The sequence below is a fragment of the Castor canadensis genome, chromosome 2, assembly GCF_047511655.1.
Source record: "Castor canadensis chromosome 2, mCasCan1.hap1v2, whole genome shotgun sequence".
NCBI classification, from domain to species: Eukaryota; Metazoa; Chordata; class Mammalia; order Rodentia; family Castoridae; genus Castor; species Castor canadensis.
This window is the reverse complement of record NC_133387.1, coordinates 17,863,737-17,883,555: the sequence shown is the minus strand read 5'-3', so window position 1 is coordinate 17,883,555 and position 19,819 is coordinate 17,863,737. Positions and strand designations below refer to the sequence as shown.

General features: G+C 37.0%; 1 protein-coding gene across 4 annotated transcripts in view; it reads right to left on the bottom strand.

Annotated features, from left to right (window-relative positions):
* Window positions 1–19,819, bottom strand: part of Ptn (pleiotrophin) — a 103,496-nt gene that overhangs the window by 53,139 nt on the left and 30,538 nt on the right. Inside the window, exon 1 of one of the 4 annotated variants that reach the window (XM_074062301.1) lies at window positions 6,845–6,863. The exons of the other annotated variants lie outside the window; for them this stretch is intronic. The gene's annotated coding sequence lies outside the window, so the exon portion shown is untranslated. Of the gene's footprint in view, window positions 1–6,844; window positions 6,864–19,819 lie in introns of those variants that run through there. 4 annotated transcript variants of the gene reach the window in all.

Sequence of the window (19,819 nt, the reverse complement as noted above, 5' to 3'; positions counted from 1 at the left end):
TACTCCAGATCATATAGATAGTTAATAATGAAGACAGATAAGAAGTTTACCTTATCTGAGTTCTAATAAATAATTATTATTAATTACGTGCTGTCTCTCATTCATGTTTCATAAAATGAAAACACCCACTATTCTATTCTGCAGACTGAAATCTCATTCTGTTGGTAAGCTTACACAGCAGCATATGAAATAAATCTGATTTTCTCCCCAAATGATGGGATATTTATGGCTTTGCTAGTAAAATATTTCCGCCTTCTCTCTTGGCATTCCATGTGCAGAATTTATGAACTAGTTCACTGCCACTAGTAGTACTTCTTTGAAATAGCTGTTATTTCCAGAGGACTTGTAAAAGGTAACTTATGAGTAGCTCAATGTATATTTAAAGCTTGTCAGCTATTTTTTAGGATGGTATGGACATATTCCTTTCTGCTCAGGATCATTTAAGATTTTATCTAAGCACAAAGAAGTAATTTTTTTCAGAAAATTTTGGAAAGGAGAATGACTTAAAAAATTCTTAATCTCCTAATCTACCAACTAGAATTTATTTAAGGACTTCATGTACAAGACCCTGTGGACATATAAAACATTTATATGATATATAAATATTTATTTTATACTAAGTATTAAAGTGAAACTTGAAGGTTTTCAAGAAATTTTAAGATAGCTAAGCTCGATATGAAGAAATGTTCCACAGAACTAAAAGCCTTACATTATATATGCTCTCAAAATGTTTACAGTGCACTCCATTCTAAAGACAAGGAGATTTGCTAGACAACTTCTATTTTTTGGAGGGGGGATAAGGACTAGGGTTTGAACTCACAATTTCTTTTTTTAAAGAAAGTGGTTTCCAAATAATAAAAGGCATATATGACAAAGGTTGATGACCCTAGAAGACCAACCAGAAAAATCTGTTGCCTAAGTGTGGCCAGTTCTACTAAGCCTACCACAGAAGCAGTATAACCTGGACTGGGGCTTATTTATTTTCTCAGGAATAGGTTGAGGAAGGTATTTACAGGGATTTGGAGTCTGGTTGCAATGGTGTAAGTTGAATCTTTTGAAACAGAAAATTGATTAAGATTGAGAAAAAATTGTAATGGTTTAGAGAGAACAAGGCCTTAAAATGAGTCTTGATATAGACTGTCATTTAATGACAAGCTGCTTACCCAAGTGGGCAATCAATTTTTATAATAGAAGAGCAATCAGCCCAGGTGATTTGTTTGCTTGTCTATATTGGCTTTTAGGAATTTTATGAAATAACAAAGTTATAAAGTGATTTTACTATCTTATCTTTCTGGTTGAATATCTCCTAGAATAATAGGAGTAACTCAGGATTTCTGCCTGGGATCAATCTCAGTTGTTACAAGAATCCCAGGCATGGATTATGTCTGGGCCACCCAGTTCATTTGTCGATTAAATGTGATTTGTATTATTTATTTGTTTAAAAGGCTATCTTCCCACATTCTAGGGGCCTCCAATTAAAAGAACAGTCACTTACATTATCAAGTATATTAATTTAGTTTTATCTAAAGCCAAATGTGTTTTTAAATTCAGTGTTGGGACCTAACAATCAAAGAATATGTATCTTCATAAAGATGGAAAGCAATGTTTGTTTGGAGAAAACAAATCCAAATCTTTTATGTGGATTTTTGAAAGTGTGGGTCTGTCATTCCCTAATAAAAGTAAAATTACAGGCAATATATCCTATAATAATGATGCGTCTCTCCATAAAACACTAAAGAGACAAAATTAGCCCCTTTGGTAGGCCAAGAAGAAAAAATAATATAAATCTTACAACACTTTGGCTTCCCCATTGAACAATAGTGAAAACAATACTAACATTACTACTTATTCCTGCAAGTACACTGTACTAAGACTTTGCACAAATATATTCTTATTTAACAGGCACAACCTTGCAAGGCACATAGTATTTTTGCCATCCTACAGAAAGGAAAACCAAAATCAAGCAGGTTAAACCAGTATGCTCAACTCATATGTACAGGCAGTGGTAAAAACCAGATTTGAACTTGGTATATCTGATTTCTAAGCCTTTTCCCTTCAGACTAATAAGAGGGGGTGACATAACTCTCATCATGAAATTAGAATTTAATAATGAAATGTGATCTTCCAGCTCCTTAGAACTTGGACTTTCTGATGATTTTTATAAGAAAAGGTCTCTTTTCTTCAGGGGAAAGAGAAGTGCTGTGAATCTTTGGAAGAAAAACAACTTGGCTTTCAGGTACTTGGTAGGCAGAACACTAGGACACTCCCCCCAAACAAATACCTGCCAATCATTTAAGAAACCACCACAGATGCAATTAAGGCCCCAAATCAGTCAACTTAAAATAGGGAGATTATCCCAGTGGGTCTGACCTGATCACATGGAGCCATTGAATCTGGGTCTTGTGATCAATGGTAGGGTAAGTCAAATTTGAAGTATGAGAGGCATTTGGCCATAGGCTTTGAGATGGAAGAGTCAAGGAATATGGATGGTCTCTCTGTGTTTGTACTCCCCAGCTGAGAGCCAGCAGGGAAATAGGGTCCTTAACCTACATGGCAAGGAACTGAATATGGCTGAACATCTGAAATAGCTGATGTTATGGCTGAACACGAAGTGTCTCCCACAGGTACATATGTTGTAGGCCTGGTCCCCAGCTAGTGGCCCTATTGAGAGGTAATTGGATTGTGAGGGTGCTAATTTAGTCAAATGACTAATCCATTGAAATTGTAGCTGAATGGATTATTAGAAGGTAGGGCTCAGATGTCTGTCACTGCAGGCTTGTCTTTGAAAGGTGTTTCTTATCATTGTCCCTTCCCTTCCTATCTTGTTTTGCTTCCTAGCTGCCATGAGGTGAGTGCCATCCTCTGTCACATTCTGTCACATGCTCCTGCTATCATGACTTTCTGCCTCACCACAGACAATGGTGCCAGGTGACCACCTTTGAAAGCATGGGCCAAAATAAATCTTAACTCATTTTTTGTGTGTATGTGACTCAAGTTTGAACTCAGGACTTCATGCTTACAAAGCAGGCACTCTATAACTTGAGTCACACCTCCAGTCCATTTTGCTCAGGTTATTTTGGAGATGGGGTCTCAGGAACTGTTTGCCTGGGCTGTTTCAAACCTCAATCCTCCTGATCTCAGCTCCCCAAGTAGCTAGAGTTACAAGTGTGAGCCACAGAGACCTGCTAATCTTTCTCTTCTTAAGCTGTTTTTCTCAGCTATTTTGTCACAGTGATTTAAAAAAAATAAAACAGAACTAACAAAGTTGGCCAACAGATTCTTCTCCAAAACCTCCAGAAGGAAATATATCCCAGCTGACACCCTGATTTCAGTTTCAAAACCCTGAGCTAAGAATGAAATCACATAATGTACAAACTTCTGATGTACGGAATCCTGAGTCATTAAGTTTAATTTGTAATAGAATGGCAATAGAAAAATATGAAGAATAAATTCAAAATACATTTACAAAACAACTGTGTTAACCTGTGATTAGGACTTCAATGAGTATTTCAGATTAATTTGAAAATAACTTGGCATCTGTAAATAGTATAATCAATTTTCTCCAAACACATTTGCAAGAAAATATCAATGTTATATAAATAAACAGCAAGTCCATTAAATTCTCCTGGTCATCTAATCATGTAAACTTATAAATAAGTAATGATAACATTATTCAAAGTAATACTTAAATAATGCTTTAGAGTGTCCAACATACTTTCACATTCATTTTATCATTTGAGCCTAATTGTAACTGAAGGGAGTAGAAAAGCAATTATTATTATCTTTCCTGACAAGGCAGGAAATGAGTACGCAGAGAGAATAAATGAATGGCTCAAAGCCAACCACAAGAATTTGAGGATGGGATGTGGCCAGTAGATAATAATCAAGATCTTTTAATTTCTCTCAAAACCACATTTTATTTTTAAGGCTGACAAAATATTTTCACAGTACATAAACTTATGTTCCCCTTTCCTCCTCTCTTCCTATTTCAAGAATAAAAGAGTAACTAGAATATTTTTGTACTTGGAATAACTGTTTTTCTTCCCACATGAAACATTCCTACACCTTATAGAATGTGGAGCATTTTGGAGATTTTTTTAAAGCATTCAGAGTGATTTTGCAGGGGTTCGAACTAAACATCAACATGATTAAAGCTCCGTGATAAAAAATCACCCACAGCCAATATATCTCATTAAATACCTCTGTAAAATGGAATTTTATGTAGCCACTAAAGTGTGATCTACAGTTATCCACATGAAATTTGTGATATGTATTTATTAACAAGAGGAGTTATTGATTCCGTGTGTATGCTACAAAACCATCTTGTTAGAAACAATGTACATAGGCACACACATGACACACCCAAGTTTTAACAAACTTTATCTGTGGAAGAGGATTCATTTTATTTTCTTTTTAATACTCATAATTGTTTATATTTTTATAAATACTTTGTCTTATAGTAGATGTTATTTATCAAAGAAAATGACATTAAACTTAGTTTCATTTTACCAAATAACTTCAGTGAAATTTTCCTGGTCTTATGTCAACACAGCATGGCTATTATTAAATATCCAGGAGTCTCTAAAGGCTTAGAAACACGGAATGAGGCTCATCTTTATCAGATCATGGTTCCAACCAATTCTGCTGGGCACCTGCTTATCATATGCTGGGCAGCTTCAACCTCAGTGGCCAATATCTATAGCTCTCTCACTGTTCCTGACCACCTGCTTTTATTTGACTGCAAGTACTGCTTTATTGCCCTAGTGCATCTCAGACCTGGTCAGCTGTGCCCAACACCAAAGGATGCCCAAGGAAACACATGGCTCCTCTAGCATAAGTCTGGATGCCGTTTTTCCAAAACTCCAACCAAGGAAAATTGAGGGAAATTTTTCCTCCTCCTACTTTCTACTTCATGGGCTATGAAAATACCCATTGTGAAAAGCCCTATGTGAATTGGGCTTCCAATCAGAGTTGTTGAAAGAAATAAATTTCTAGCCAGAAGCATGGAGATAAAAATGCAGTGGGTTCTTTTGACACACTTAAGAAGTGGCCAGGGTTTCAAACTCCCACCGTAATTGGGATTATGTCCTTATGCATCCCCTCTATGTTTTCTGTTCCTGTGTTCCTTGAGAAACAAAACTAGAGTTCTGATAAAGCCAGAGAAACCTTGGGTCTTTGGCCTGCCCTGAGCCAACGGAAGTATGCATGGAACTTGTAGTCTCTAGTTCATTGCTACCAATGGGAAATAGTCCAATTAGACCCAAATGGTCAGGTGAGATTTGGCATATAGGTGGAATCATATTTAAAAAGGAAAAAAAAAACTGTAACCAAAATATTAACATAATACTTAGAAATTTGAAAAGGGAAAAACCCTGAATTTTTTAGGTCTAACATTTCATCAAAATTATTTTTAATTATTTTCAGTCTTTTACCTACATGCATTTTTTTTCATTTTTATCTAGCTCCCATCTTATAACACCCACCGTTCTGCATTCTTTTCCAAACTTAACAAGGCGTAAAAATGTTCCCATGCTTCTATGCAATGTCTTAATTTCTATTCTTAATGGCTGCACAATCCCTACCAAGTACATATAGCACCATTTGATATGACAATTATTTCCCCCTTATCATCAACCTCCAAAAATGAATATTCTTGTCTAAAAATTGAACAAAGATATATATGTAGCAAAACCATATCAGCAGCCCACTTGCCTAAAACTAGCACCACCCAAACGGCCCCAGCGTGTCACCTGAGGCTGCCTTCCTTTCCCAAAGCTATTCTTAGTCTTATAAATAAATGGATAACCATAACCTGGGTCTTGTGATGGAGCTAAACAACAGTCCAGTTGCAAGATAAGTGAGAAATGATAGAATCCATAAATAGATGGAGTGGAACCAGCACCTACTTCCTAACTCATGGGACTACAAATAGGTCATTGACACTAGTTCCTTAGTGAAGAAAGGGGCACACACTCTCCCACCTCCAAGCAAAGGAGGAAGAAACAAAGAGCAAGCCTCCCTAATACATTGTCATATGATTGATGGAGTTTTTCAGCTAATATACTTGAAATGCTGCTAATTCATGGTACTGGGGAAGAACAGACTACTTTACCTTGGAAAGTAATGTTTTGGATGTTTCATGATACACAGCACCACAAAAAAGGCAAACTAATTACCTGCATTACTTTTTTTCTTTTTAATAGACTTTCTTTTTAGATAAGAAAAAGTCACAGATACACAGCAAAACTGAGCAGAAAGTATAGGAAATACCTCACATATCCCAATAGATACATAGCCTCCCCTATTCTCAACATCCTCCACCAGAGTGGTGCATCTATTACAGTGAACCTACATTGATGCAGCATTATCACCCAGGGTTCATAGTTTAATTGGATTTCACTTTTGGTGTTGTCCAACCTGAAGATTTAGACAAATTCATAGTGAAATGTATCTACCATTATAGCATCATTTGGTGTGGTTTCACTGCCCTAAAAATCCTTTGTGCTCTGACCTTATTTTTTTTTTTTAGATCTAGAGTCTGCATATGACAGAACACATTCTGACCTTACTTTTTAAACTGAACAATTCATATGGAAATAGAGATCACACTAAGAGATGGGCGGAATACTGAGTTTTCTTGTACTAGTTGTAACAATGGCAGTTGTGATCTGTGATGGCACTTGCTAAAAGGCTTTTATCTTAACACTTTCAAATAAAATAATAAGATGTCTAGAATGTGCTTTAAAACACTAAAGGAAAAGAAAAGTCTTGGTGTGCCATACAACCAAAGAATGCTGATAGCATTACAAATATATGTTGAGACTTTTCTTATACACATACTTACAGAGTTTCACTGCGCTTCTCCCTTATACTTTACTTCCTAGAAAGAAACAATAGTCATAATAAGACAAGAATTAGATATACAAGGGTTTTGATATTTTAAAATAGTCATCAGTTGATTTTTTTTAATTGTTTTTTGGAGGGGGTGTTGTTTGTTTATTTTTAGAGCTTGGCAAAGGGACTTCCTTGTAGCCAATGTTTGAGTGTTAACACAGTCTGCTTAGGTTCTAACAAGGGCTATTGATGACCCATAAAGTGTCCTTGCACAAAATGCAAGGAAGTATTTTTTCCTCCAGGAGAACCCAAGTCCATGTTAGGGTACACTGGCTGCATATTTTTCTCTCAATTCTCCACCTGGCTTGGGTACACTTGGGTAAAGCGTACCCAATAAGAGTGTGCAAAGGTTCTAGTCCTGAGCGTTCAAGTTTCTTTTCTAAAACTGCCTCTGGCTGCTTTGCTTGGCAGCCAGGTATCTCATCAGATGCCAACTTAGGATCACTTGCTCCCCACTAGGACATCACATGCTCCACCAAGAGAGTTTGGCCTGTTTGCAAGTTTCTCTGCCATCTATTCCAGTCATGAGAAAGCAATCCAATTTGCAGTTACTGAAAAGCTCATTCTCTATTGTGCTTTGAATTTTTCCTTTCTAGGTATGTGCTCTTGAGGTGATGCATATGAGACAAATAAAAGTAAATGGCTTAGTGGTGTACACCTGTAATCACAGCTCTTGGAAAGAGCTGAAGGCAGAAGGTTCCTCAGTTCAAGGTCAATGTGGGTTACATAGGGAGACCCTGCCTCAAAAGTAAATAAATAATGCTATATGACATTTCTATTGCCAAACTGTGTTAATGTAAGTGTGAGGCTGGGTGTGGACATCAGCCATCTTTGTTCTTTCTTTATTTATAAAGTATCTCATGGAATTCTAAATTGTAACTCCTGCTTTCCAGAGAGTTTGGCAAACAAGAAAAAAGAAATTCTCTTTGTTAATCCATCTGGTGATTTGTGTTGATGACAGTGTCAATCTTGTATGCCAACAATCTAGACCTCTCCTGTCTACTACAGGAGCCACTAGCCACTTATGGCTTTTGAGTACATGAAACACAAATAGTAGGAGTTGAGACATGCTGTAAGTCTGCAATACACACCAGGTTTTGGAGACACAGTGTGAAAAAAAAAACAATGTAAAAATATCTCAAATACACCTATTCATTCCATCAATAATTCTCTTATTTATTCAAGAGTCAGCCTCTGTGGTAGTCATTAAAAACAGAGTAATGAATCAGACAGGTTCAGTCTTGACCATGGTGGAATTTAAAAGCAAGTAGATAGTATCTATTTTTTCTTCCCATATTGCTTGGCCTTTCACACAAATACTTTGACTATATTTCTGATGTTCTTGAAGCAGGCACCACCATAGCCCTACTGCAATGCCAGCCATAGGGATGTGAGCTAGTGGTTCACTGACAATTGCTGGTTGGTCAAGGTGCAGTTTTTCATTGCTCTGCAGTCTCATTGTTCAATAAAATGACCATCAGTCCTGGGACTGTGAACACTTGAAATGTGATTAGCTTGAACCGAGACAAGTGTAAGTGTATAATATACCCTAGATTCCAAAGACAACATGAAAAAATGAATATAAAGTATCTCATTCATATTTTTATGTTGAGTCCATGGTGAAATGACAATATTCCATATATATTAGATTAAGAAAAATGTATGATTAAAATTAATTTTACCTAATCCTTTTTAATGTGGTTACAAGAAAAAATAAGAGTGCATATGGGCCTCATATTTGTGGTGGGCAACATCTCTCCATAGTAATTTTTTCCACCTTTTCAGTGCTTCTGACCACACTTAATGAGCTCTGCCCTCCGTAAGGCTGTGAAACAAACTGATGAAGGGACTTGAACTTTGCTAAGGAACTACACACTTTCTTGGTCCTTGTCTACCTTTTCCTTTCTGATTGAAGAGTTTCTTGTACCTTGAGTGATTAGTGAACAATACTGAAAAGCCTACGTAGTATGATACATGGAGAGGTGGAAGATGTAATCAGAAAATTTGATTCCTCTGGACTGAGTCCTCATTTATTAAAAGATCGGAGCAAATCATGAGATCTTGGGAAATCTTTATTTCTTTAAGTGTGAATATATAAATAATCTGGCCTATTTCAGATAGTACTATCACAAATAAGGTAAATACATGCAAAATCACCTGATAAACTCTAAACCCTATGGGCATTCTTATCATTTATTATAAAATTATTACAAGTAATAATTTTATAATTATTCTGGGGAAAAAACAAAAATTAGGGTTCTGGGCAAAAAACAAAAATTCCAACTGAAACGCTAAATGCTATTGAATAAGCTGTAAGGTTGACAAAAGAATGAGAGATATAAAAGAATAGGAACTTAAAGTGGAGACATGAAAGAGTAGGGACAATTTGGGGAGCTCACATCTATGTCAGTTATGAGATGCCAGCGGATCACTTGGCTATCACCTGACTTTCCAATAAATATTCTCTTATAGGAATCATTAGAATACTACTGACTAAACAAAACAAAACCCTCACCCTATTTATGCTGTGGTCAATTGTTTAAGTATTTCTGTGGTAGCAACCAGTGGGAGGTAAGACTCTGATTTCACACTGCATAAGTTGAAGCTTTTGAAACAGAAGGGACTCTGTGAAATCTCTGGCTAAGTAATGCCAGGCACCACACCACTTAGCCCATAATGGCACACTAGTGAAACACAGAGACATGATTATTTTCCTGAGTATCTGATCTGGTCCCAACATTCCTGGTCTCCATTAAACCCTGAAAATCAAGGCAGATCAGTGGGCCTCAGAACTCCTACTTTGCTGTGCTTGCTGTAGTCTGGGTAGTTTATTATAGTGTGCAAAGTTGAATTGTTCCATGCTTACTTAACTCACAGAAGATTAAAAAATATTACAAATCAGAGCTAATTCCCATCAGCAAATACATTTTCCAATGCACATGACAAAGAGGTTCATACCACAGAGAAAGGCACAGAATTGAAAGAAACAGACATTGCTCCAATAAGCTTCTATGAGATAAGGCCATGTAGATTGATGCTGAATAATAAACATATTTGTTCAAACAAGGTATGTAACAAAATAGAGCATGCCATTTTTTCACAAAGAATTTACTGTCACCTCCCTCATATGAGCTTGGTTACATTTGGGTTACATGTGATTTGTGGGATCTGAGAGCATGGGGTTTTGCGCATGTGGAGAAAACAAAGCCACAGAAGATATGTAAGAGCAGTGAGTAAATGGTCTGGATGGTTGGACTTTTCATGTTCTGGCTTAGGGAAAAAGTCTCAGCAGAAAGCAGATGGCAGACTCCAGTGGATTCAATGAGGAGAGTTTAATGAACTGAACATATTACTTAAAATTGTGTCAAGAGAGTTAAAGGTCATGAAGGAGAGATGATTGGTCACACTGAGTTGAGCAAAAACAAAAAGGTCTTGTCACCTTTAGGGCTGATATGGTGGCCACTGGTAGAACCTAGAGAGAGGAAAAGGATAGGAGAGGACAGCCTGAAGAAGAACAATCTAAAAACTCGCCAATGTGCAAGGAGAAAAGGAAGGAAATAACCATCTCAGAGTTATTTTTTCCAACTCTTTCATCTCCTGACAGCACCTCCATTGGCCAAAGCAGAGTAGAAGCCAAATGGCAAAAGAATCTGTTGATGTTTTCCATAAAGTTCAGCCTCCTGGTTGTCAGAGTAGAATAGAGAAGGTAGGACAGTAGAGCTGCGGGTATATTAAAAATATATCCAGCAGCTCCGGTAAGTTAGATCAAGAAGACACCTATGGGGCTAGAAGCTGTCCATCCAGTGGTGAGCAAGATGGGAAAAATATTCTTAGGAGCTGTTTACCGTCTATAAACCCTGTCACAACTTTGCTTTGAGAATCTACCTCCTACTGTCCACCTGTCAGAGATAGCTCACACCGCAGAGAGCAAAGAACTATTATAAGCAGCTATCCCACTGAGTTCCAATATGAAATACCCAAAGCAAGGATTAAGAAGCAGAAACAAAGTAGATATAGGTCCACAAGCTATTTAAGAGTACATAAGAATTCTTAAGTAGAATTCTTAACTAGAAAAAACACTATTGTTTCTAACCTTGAATTTTCCACAATCCTGAGATTTGTGCTAATCTAGATTTTGATTAAATTTTGATTGAATTAATCCCCCAACTCTGTCTTCATTAGCTGTGTAAATATGTTTTAGATTTTTCCTTTCCTTTACTTAGCCAGATATTGACCCGCCTCTTCAAAAGCTTACTGAATCTGTGACCAGCCATTAAACAGAAAAATATGTCCCAGGCACTTAACATAATAGTTTCTTTCACATGAATTTTTTTCCCAAAATTTTCTGATTCTTCCATAGGTTTTAACATAAAAATGTTAATAATTAAAGAGTTATAAACTTACTGTAATTAATGTTTAGAAATTCATGCTACTGCATGGCTGGTTCCTGGAACACAGTGAAACCTGATGGAATTCTGGCTGGACATTCTTGGTGCCTCAGCACACCAAATTGAGCAACAATTGTATGCACAGTGGCTTTATTCCTGACTCTGTGGCCCATAACTGTTACATATGGGACTGTTTCCTACCTTCTTTCCTATCATAACAGGAAGCATCCAACTCTGTCAACTCCTTCTACTCTTGGTACTTCCTTCCTTCAGGAGTTTGAGTTTCCTGCCAAGAATTTCAAAAAAGTAACCATGTTTTGGTTTCTTATCCAGAACTCAGTTTGTGAGCAAAGAAAGGGAATGGGATTAGTAATATATCCAGGAATTCTGGGAAATAACATGGCTTCAGTCCTGGTTAGTAGCACTGAGCTGGTATAAGACAGCAGCCCTGTCTCTCCACATACTCTTCCTCTCCTAGGTTTATGGAGGAAATCCATGAGATTCCATGAATTTCAGATTCATTGGAAGAAATTAGGGATTGGTCAGTGTGTCTTATTAAGCACTGAGCACAAAAAGAGACTGCCTTGCCCCTAGAGTTTAAGGAAAATTTGCTCTAAGCCTTCCTACCCACTTCCCATATGGGTCTGTGTTGCTTACACATTAGAGTTCATAGCCAGAATACTGTTCATCACAGTATGTCTAGAACTGTCTCCAACCTTTGGTAGCCCCGAAGTCATGCTATTCAGGCATCAGAGTCCAAGATAGATGCCTTTACACTATAACAAAACTTCTCACTATACTATTAAGTTAACATTTGCTACCATTAACTGAATATTTTCTTGTCATCATTGTTTGTCTTTTCCTCTTTGGCTCTGGCACACACAGTGCTTTTTATGTTATATTTCATTTAATCCTTGTCAAAACCCCATTAGGAGGTGATGTTAACCCCATTTAACTTAATTTTAAAAGGACTGAGTCATTAGGCAATGCTTATAAAAAAGAGAAGAATGTGCAACATTACTACCACAAGGTCCACTGTATTTCATCCTTTGGTGGACACTGAATGGCATAGCAAAAAGCAAACATAAGTATTCCTGATGAGACCATCAAATATGGTGGAAAATTACCTCCCAAGTGGCAGCAGAAAATGTTAATATTGGTAAAAACATGAAAGACACACTCCTACCAAATGCATAAACCTTTCTTTAATCTTCAGTGGAGAATCTGCTTGTATCTGGTTTCTGCTTCTCTGCCTGAGAATTGATTCTGAAGAATTCATCTCCTGATGTGCCAGACACACTGTTCAGGCCCTAAAATCATGGTGGCTATGGAATTCCCAAATTATTCCAGATATTGCAAATCCTCAAAATCCACTTCATTGGGTCCAGGTTTAAGATCCTTTCAAGGAGAACCTATGCCTTTTTGTTTTAAATATTATGGAATAAGTGCATGGGAGCAAAGGTCTGAGCTAAGGTGACTTCTCACTCTGTAGGAGCAATGTCACTTTTTTTTAGTTTTTTTGCGTGTGTGGTTTTTTTTTGGTGGTATGGTGGCTTGAACTCAGGGTCTCATGCTTGCTCGGCTGGCACTCTACCACTTGAGCCATTCCACCAGCCCTGTCACTTCTTTTAAAAATACCAACCTTGTCTTCCTCAATAAATAAATGAAAGATAGACGATGGATATATAGATAGATGATAGACAGAACATTGATATTACATTAAAATTCATGATTTAAACATTTTCATATATTTTATTCCATTGGATTCAGAATTTTGTGGTCATTAGGGCCTAAGGCATAGGTGGTTGATTCCAGCAATATAATCTAGGAATCTTATGAATAAGAATTCATAAGCTATTTCAGATAAACATAACACTTTTCCTTATTTCTTTATGCAGTCATTCTTGTGAATATTTATCAACTATTTCTTAGGTGTCAGCCTGGGGCTACATATTAGAAATACAGAGAAAACATGGCATGGTAACTGCCCTCAAGAAGATCAAGCCTTGATCAATGAAACTGACAAACAAGCTGACAAGAGTAGAGAGGACACTGGGACATTATGGAAAGAGATAAGAGCAAAGGACTAACTCTTCCTTGGGAATCAGGGTGAGTCAGGGAAAACATCCCTACAGGATGTCAAGACAAGCTGAGAATAGTATATATAAAGTCAACAGAAATGTACAAAAAGCCTACTTGAAACAGAACACCATGAGGAACAGAAGCTTCAATGTCAGACGGAAAAGTACCAATGTGCCCTTTACAGAGCAGAACTCTGAGGACTCAGATTAAAACAAACAAACAAATAAGAACACATGCTAACAGTTTTCTAACCCTTTGAATGCAATTAAAAATATGCTTTGTCATGCCTTTTTTCAGTTAATGTCATAATTACAAAATATATATTGCCATTTGAAGATCAGGATCTAGCGAGGTAGAGATAACCCCAAACCTCTTCAATATTGCATGTCAAAAATCTGGGATAACAATTACCAAGTTAGCATATATCCCTGAAATGCTCTGGTACTTTGTTAGTTCTGTTATTGTTTGACTTTTCAAATAATATATATTAAGATCCTTGTTTTTAAGAAGTAAACATTATATACTGTGTAAAATAAAAATTGTAGATGTAAGAGAAGTCAGTATACTAAAGTCTAGCAAGTCTATATTTATGAAGGGATTTATATTTAAAAAGAATGTTGGGAGTTCTACACATTTTTATATTTAACCCCAGTCATTCTGTGCAGCAAGCAAAGCAGTTTGTATTGTCCCCATCTTCCAGAGGTGAAACCTAATCCTTAAAGAAGTTAAATGTCATCAAGAAGTTGACACAGGTAGTAAGAAAGCAAGCAGAGGCAAAATACCATGTCCTGTGGTTCTTAGCTACCAGAGTGCTTGGATGTTATCAGTGTATACTTAATTACTGGAAAAAGGAAAACATTTGTTGCTTTAAAAATGAAAATGAATACTTTTAGCAATCAGGTGAAACTCAGTGAAAAAAACTTCAGAAGTGTAAGGTAGATCAAACAAAGAAAGGAAATCAGAAATGGATTCAAAGTTCTGTTTGCCACTAAGGAGTATGGCTGACCCATCAGCACCCTCTTCCTCAGCCCACTGCTGAGTGTAGCTCCACGCTAACACTTCAGACATGGAATTTAAGTGCCTAATATTGCTGTTGCTATTATAATGAAATTTTGTTAGAAGGTTGAAATAACAGGCTCCTGGTTTTATGTATCTGGCGTGTCTATAATTTTAAACCATTTTCATTTCAATTGTCTCATTTTTTGGTTAAGTGGGTGGTTGGGACAGATAGGAAGCACCATTTATAATAGTAGGAATCAATTGCTCAAAGAAACTCAAAAGTGTATCTGCTCCCCCTATTCTCCATGTAAACTCTGTGCAATTTAGTACCTTCACAAAACAATAACTACTACTTGTATGGCTCCTGTGAAAAAGCACTTGATGTTTATGCTTATTCAATGTATTTATTGTAATAATATCAATAAGGCACTGTTTAGAGTGGCCAGCTGCAAGAGATATGGAAATGACTTTGTTTTACAACACTCCCACTGTACTTCTGTTGTTGTTGTTGTTATAATGGAATTTTGTTGTATGTGGCTCTGAATTCTAGTAAGTACTTTGGACTTGAGGAGTTAACTTGCAAGATGTATTCTTTCTGTACTTTCCCTGCCCTCAGACAGTAGCTTACAAAATAAATCACAGATCAGAATCATCATTTTGGAGCCCATGGAGAAAAAAATTTGTTTCCCAGGCAATTTTGGTGAGGTACTTGATTTTAAAACAACTGTTTTTTTAAACATTCTTTTATTTTATTATGGACTCAGGTTGAATAACAGTATTTTGAAGATTTGATCAGGTTATTGTCATGTTATCAGACTAGAAACATTTTCCTAGACAAAACCAGAAGCCTAATGATGTGGAAATTTCTTGTAATATAGTTCTCTATTGGCATTAGGCTTATTGGATATAAACCCAGTAATTTGCATGTGGATCATCCAATATAAGCCAAATAATTAAGACATTTGAAAAATTCTTACATTTCCTTTGCTCATCCTTTATCCTTTCTACACACAGTGATGGGCATAAAGTCTAAATATTTTGGTTTTGAAATTAATCCATTCCTCACCAAAATTATGTTTAGGGTGTTAAAATTATATATATGGATGAAAACCAAGAAAATCTCATTACTGTTTTTTTTCCAGTTTAATTGTGAGATACTAACTCACTCAGATTAAATACATATACAGTGCCCAGTAGGTCGTAGTCCTTTGAATGCTGATCTTTCAGTCTCGAAAAAGTGACGATGAATTTTACATACAATATCACCACTCCTTTCCAAGACAGCTTTAATGTTAAACAACATTTTGCCACCTAAACTGCTATAAAAGTTGCCTGTAAGGTGGGGAAGTTTTAATTTTGTGCTCATAGATAGCACAATATGTGCCAAATTCAACACTTGAGAAGACAGGAAAAGTGACTCAAAACACAATGACTCTCACATCAAGTCACCAAGAATCATCTTAAAAAACACTAAATAATGTAAACTGACCTCAGGATTTGTGTTCCTCCCCTTTTCTCTGATCTTTCCCTCCCTTTTCTCCTCCCTCCCTTTACATTGAGCCTTCTGAAAGACAAGTATTTGCACAGTTTCTTTGGGCTACAATATGTTATCCCTAGTGGAAATCAGAAGCTTTAATTCAAAAGGTGACCACTCTTGACCTCTGACCCTGGTGCCTCCCACCCTGCAGTTTTCCTCCATTTTCGGTCTCCATGGAACTGAATAGTGAAGTGGAAAAATGGGAGCAGGCAGAGTCTATAGCTATTCATAGACCACCCCACTCCTCCTTCCCCCCACCCAAAAAGAGAGAGAAAGATGAATGAAACTCATTCATCAATAAGCAGGAGATGAAGAAGAAAGCCCTATTGGCTGAAAAGCAAGCTGAATAACAGGGAGGGCAAAAGAGAAGGAAAGCCAGAGAAAGAGATGGAGAGGAGTAAGGAAGTTAGCATGGTGTGCAAATTGCAAATTCTCAAAAATAAAAAAACTTCTGACAAAAAACTGCATCACATATTTCCCCAAACTGAGTTCACTGAAAGGGCCAAGTGTTTCAAAAATTAATGTCTATGGCTTGCATTACACCTTCTTAAAACAAAGCAGTGCACTGAAAGGAGAATCAGAAGGAAAAGTCAAGGAGCCTCTGGGACTGTCCTTTAGTATCATGGTGTCACTGTTTGGGAGCTGACAAACATGGAAACGAGAAAGTCAGTAATTGAGAACCCTCATAAAAACCAAACATTCATGCACAGGAAATGCTTCTACACATCAGAGAGCAAGTTATAGTAGATGAGTCAATCTGGATTTCAGGTAGCGTGGTTGAATATTCAGCATGCTTAAAACCAACTCCGGTGGTCCTTACAATTAACCAAATCTGATAACAGTGCAGAGGCTGATAAACAAAGTATTTTCTCTCAGTTTAAGAATGTTACATGTCAAAAAAAACAAGCATTAAATTCAGATCAGACTCAAAACTAAGCAGAATTCAACATTTCTACAGCAATCACTATAATTCCTCTTCCCCCACAAGTACTCCCTAATTTAATAATCATATATCTGAAAATCTGTTTTGTTTTTTGTCATGTGAATGTTTTCTCTGAGATTAGTACTCCAAAAAAGAGTTTCCATTCCATGTGAATCAAAGTAACCAACACAGGCATCAGGTCAAATAAACTGAGTCAAGAAGACATTTTTATTTACTTCCAGTATATTCCTGTTACACCAAAAGAACATCATCTGCACAATTATAGATGGGTAGGGATTGAGTCTGCAAGAACTAACTCCCTCTACTTCCTCACTGATATATTCTAGCTACTTTCAAATAGAAGTCTAAAATTATTTCACTAAGAAATTTGGCATGGGTCCTAAACGTCTGTTTACACTTTCCATTTTAGTTCATTTCTCCTGACAGTTTTCTGACTACATTTTCTGGAACTGTCAGATTTCAAGCATAAGAATATGCACGAAGGAGGTGATTAATTGTGACTAGAGGGGAAAAAGTAAAGAGGCTGACAGTTAAATAGGCAAATTCACATGATCCCCACTCAGGAGGAGACCTCACTGACTTCCAGTATACAAACTTACCACCATCCTGGGCAAGGACCTTGAGTACCTCCAAAAGACACAAAATGGAAAATAAAAATTAGTGAGGGAGAAATGATCAGAGGCTCTGTCCATCATCCTCTACAAGAAGGACCCTGAGATGAACCTGTGATTAACCCTGTCTTCACTGTTTCCTCACCTCCTCCCCTCTGTTCCACAGATTCCCATGAAAAGCATCGAAATAGGAACTAGAATGCACAGCCAAGTAGAATCAATTCCTTTTGGACCTCTGCCAGATTCTCATTAGGTCCTGGACCAGCAAGCCAATGCTGATTTCCATGGCTGATCTACCCTAAATCTGCCCTTCCTGAAACACTAGCCTTTGTCCCTCCAGTCACAGCTTTAAATGGGGATTTGGGTGAAAGCAATACGAAAGGGACTGTCATTATTCACCCATTATTATGAAATTGATGGGCTCTAAGTCTTTCTGGCTGAAAGTTCTGACAGGGTGAGATCACATTGGTTTGCAGAATCATTGCTTTCCCCAGTAAATCAGGTTAGAAATGAGAAGCAGAGTTGGGAGGGAGGGTAGCAAGGAGCATAAAGGAAGGGTGTTTTTCCTCAAATGCACCTCACTTCATGCTGGAGTGAGAGGCCATCCATACTCACGAAAGGCTAATTATATAAATCAGATGTCCTGGCTGAGTTTCCAGCCCCCTGGGAGCAGGGAGAGCTAGGAATAAATGAGGTCTTCTGCAAAATGAAAGAAACCCTTTGAAAAAATGCCAGAGCCAATACAGCTTAACTCACCAGTTTTCCTTAATAGAAGCAGAAAAATCTGGACCAAGGATAACAAAAATAGCTGACTTTATATCTTCTAGCAAATTTGGAAATGCATTCCCAATTTATTTACCTACTTGCTAGCATCTACTTATCTTTACTTGGCACCACTAAAATATGATGACTGCTGGCCTTTTGAGCTATCTAAATACATCCTTAAAATGAAATATGACTTTAGAAGATCACATTCATGATAGGATGTCATAATAAGCACTTATTAGGTGGCCATGGTTAAAAGTGGTGGGAAAAAGTCATAGGACTAAGGACTAGGGCTAGCTATCCTTAATTCAGGCTTGGTCACTTGCTAGCACACAAATCTTTGATTCCTCCTGTTAAAATAAGTGTTTGATATACACAAGCAACTAGAACCATGACATTTGAGTCTAGTTTTCCATACATGCCACAAGCAGCCCACCCTCAATTAAAAACCTGACTTTTAATACAGATATCTGGCACACATGGCAGCTACTTGGAATGCCATTTTTAAAGTTTAGGCTTTGGTGCCGTTTGGCATTTGATCTTCCCTATCAACCACAGAGGAAGTTTATTCCTGTTCCTGTTCCTCTTTGTTGATACTGTCTCATGCTGGACCCACCGAGGTACAGCCTCTGAGAGTGTTCCAATTCCTAACACTGGAAATTCCTTTTTAGAACAGATACCAGTAAAGGTACCATTAGCTGGATTCTCAAACCCCATGCCTGGAAGTCAGTTAGCACTTTTTTGTTAGAATAAATAAATTTTTGAATGGAAAGGCCACATACGTTTTTAAGAATGACTCTAACTGGATGAAGAACTGACTTATTTATACTGATTTTTTTTTTCTTTCCAACAATCCATTTTTTCTAACTTTTATTTCTGACCAGAAAAGATTCAAACTAAATATATTTAATGTATATAATACATTTTGTTGTGGTGTTTTCTATGAGTAACATGATCTAAAATTTTGAGATTAGAGTTCTTGGTGTATATTAACATATACTATCCCTATCAACACCACCACCCCACAGAAAGGGATGTTGAGTAATTTGCCCAAAGGATGCAGGCAAGAGCCACCAGCAGAACATATCCTTGATCCTCTCTCCCTAACCCCTGCATAACCTGCTCTACTCCTACCCTTGTTCCATGCAGATAGCCGTAAGTTAGAGGGAAAGGACAGTTCAAGATTTGCTGTTTCTTAAAAGTGAGAAACAGGCTCATCTGCTTCTGGACTCTCTAAAGTATCTAAGATTATATTTTCTTTTCCCTTTTGCCCAAAGAAATGGGTCCCTTAGTAGGGATTCAGTTGTATCTGCAAGTTTGCTTCCTCTGACTTGCTTTTCTTACACCTTATAATATTGTTATCTAGTCCAGGGAAATGAAGAACTACCTCTCACTGAGCCAATTCATTGTTTATTATTATGAATCTTATGCTCTGAGTCCCCATGGCTTTGGAAGCTCCAAAATTTTTTGCTATTCAAAAGTCATGAATTTGACACTTTTTTCTTTTTTAAAAATTTTTTTCTTTTTTTAACTTGTTTATTTATATTTTGTTCATTTATTCACATGTGCATACATTGTTTGGGTCATTTCTTCACCCTGC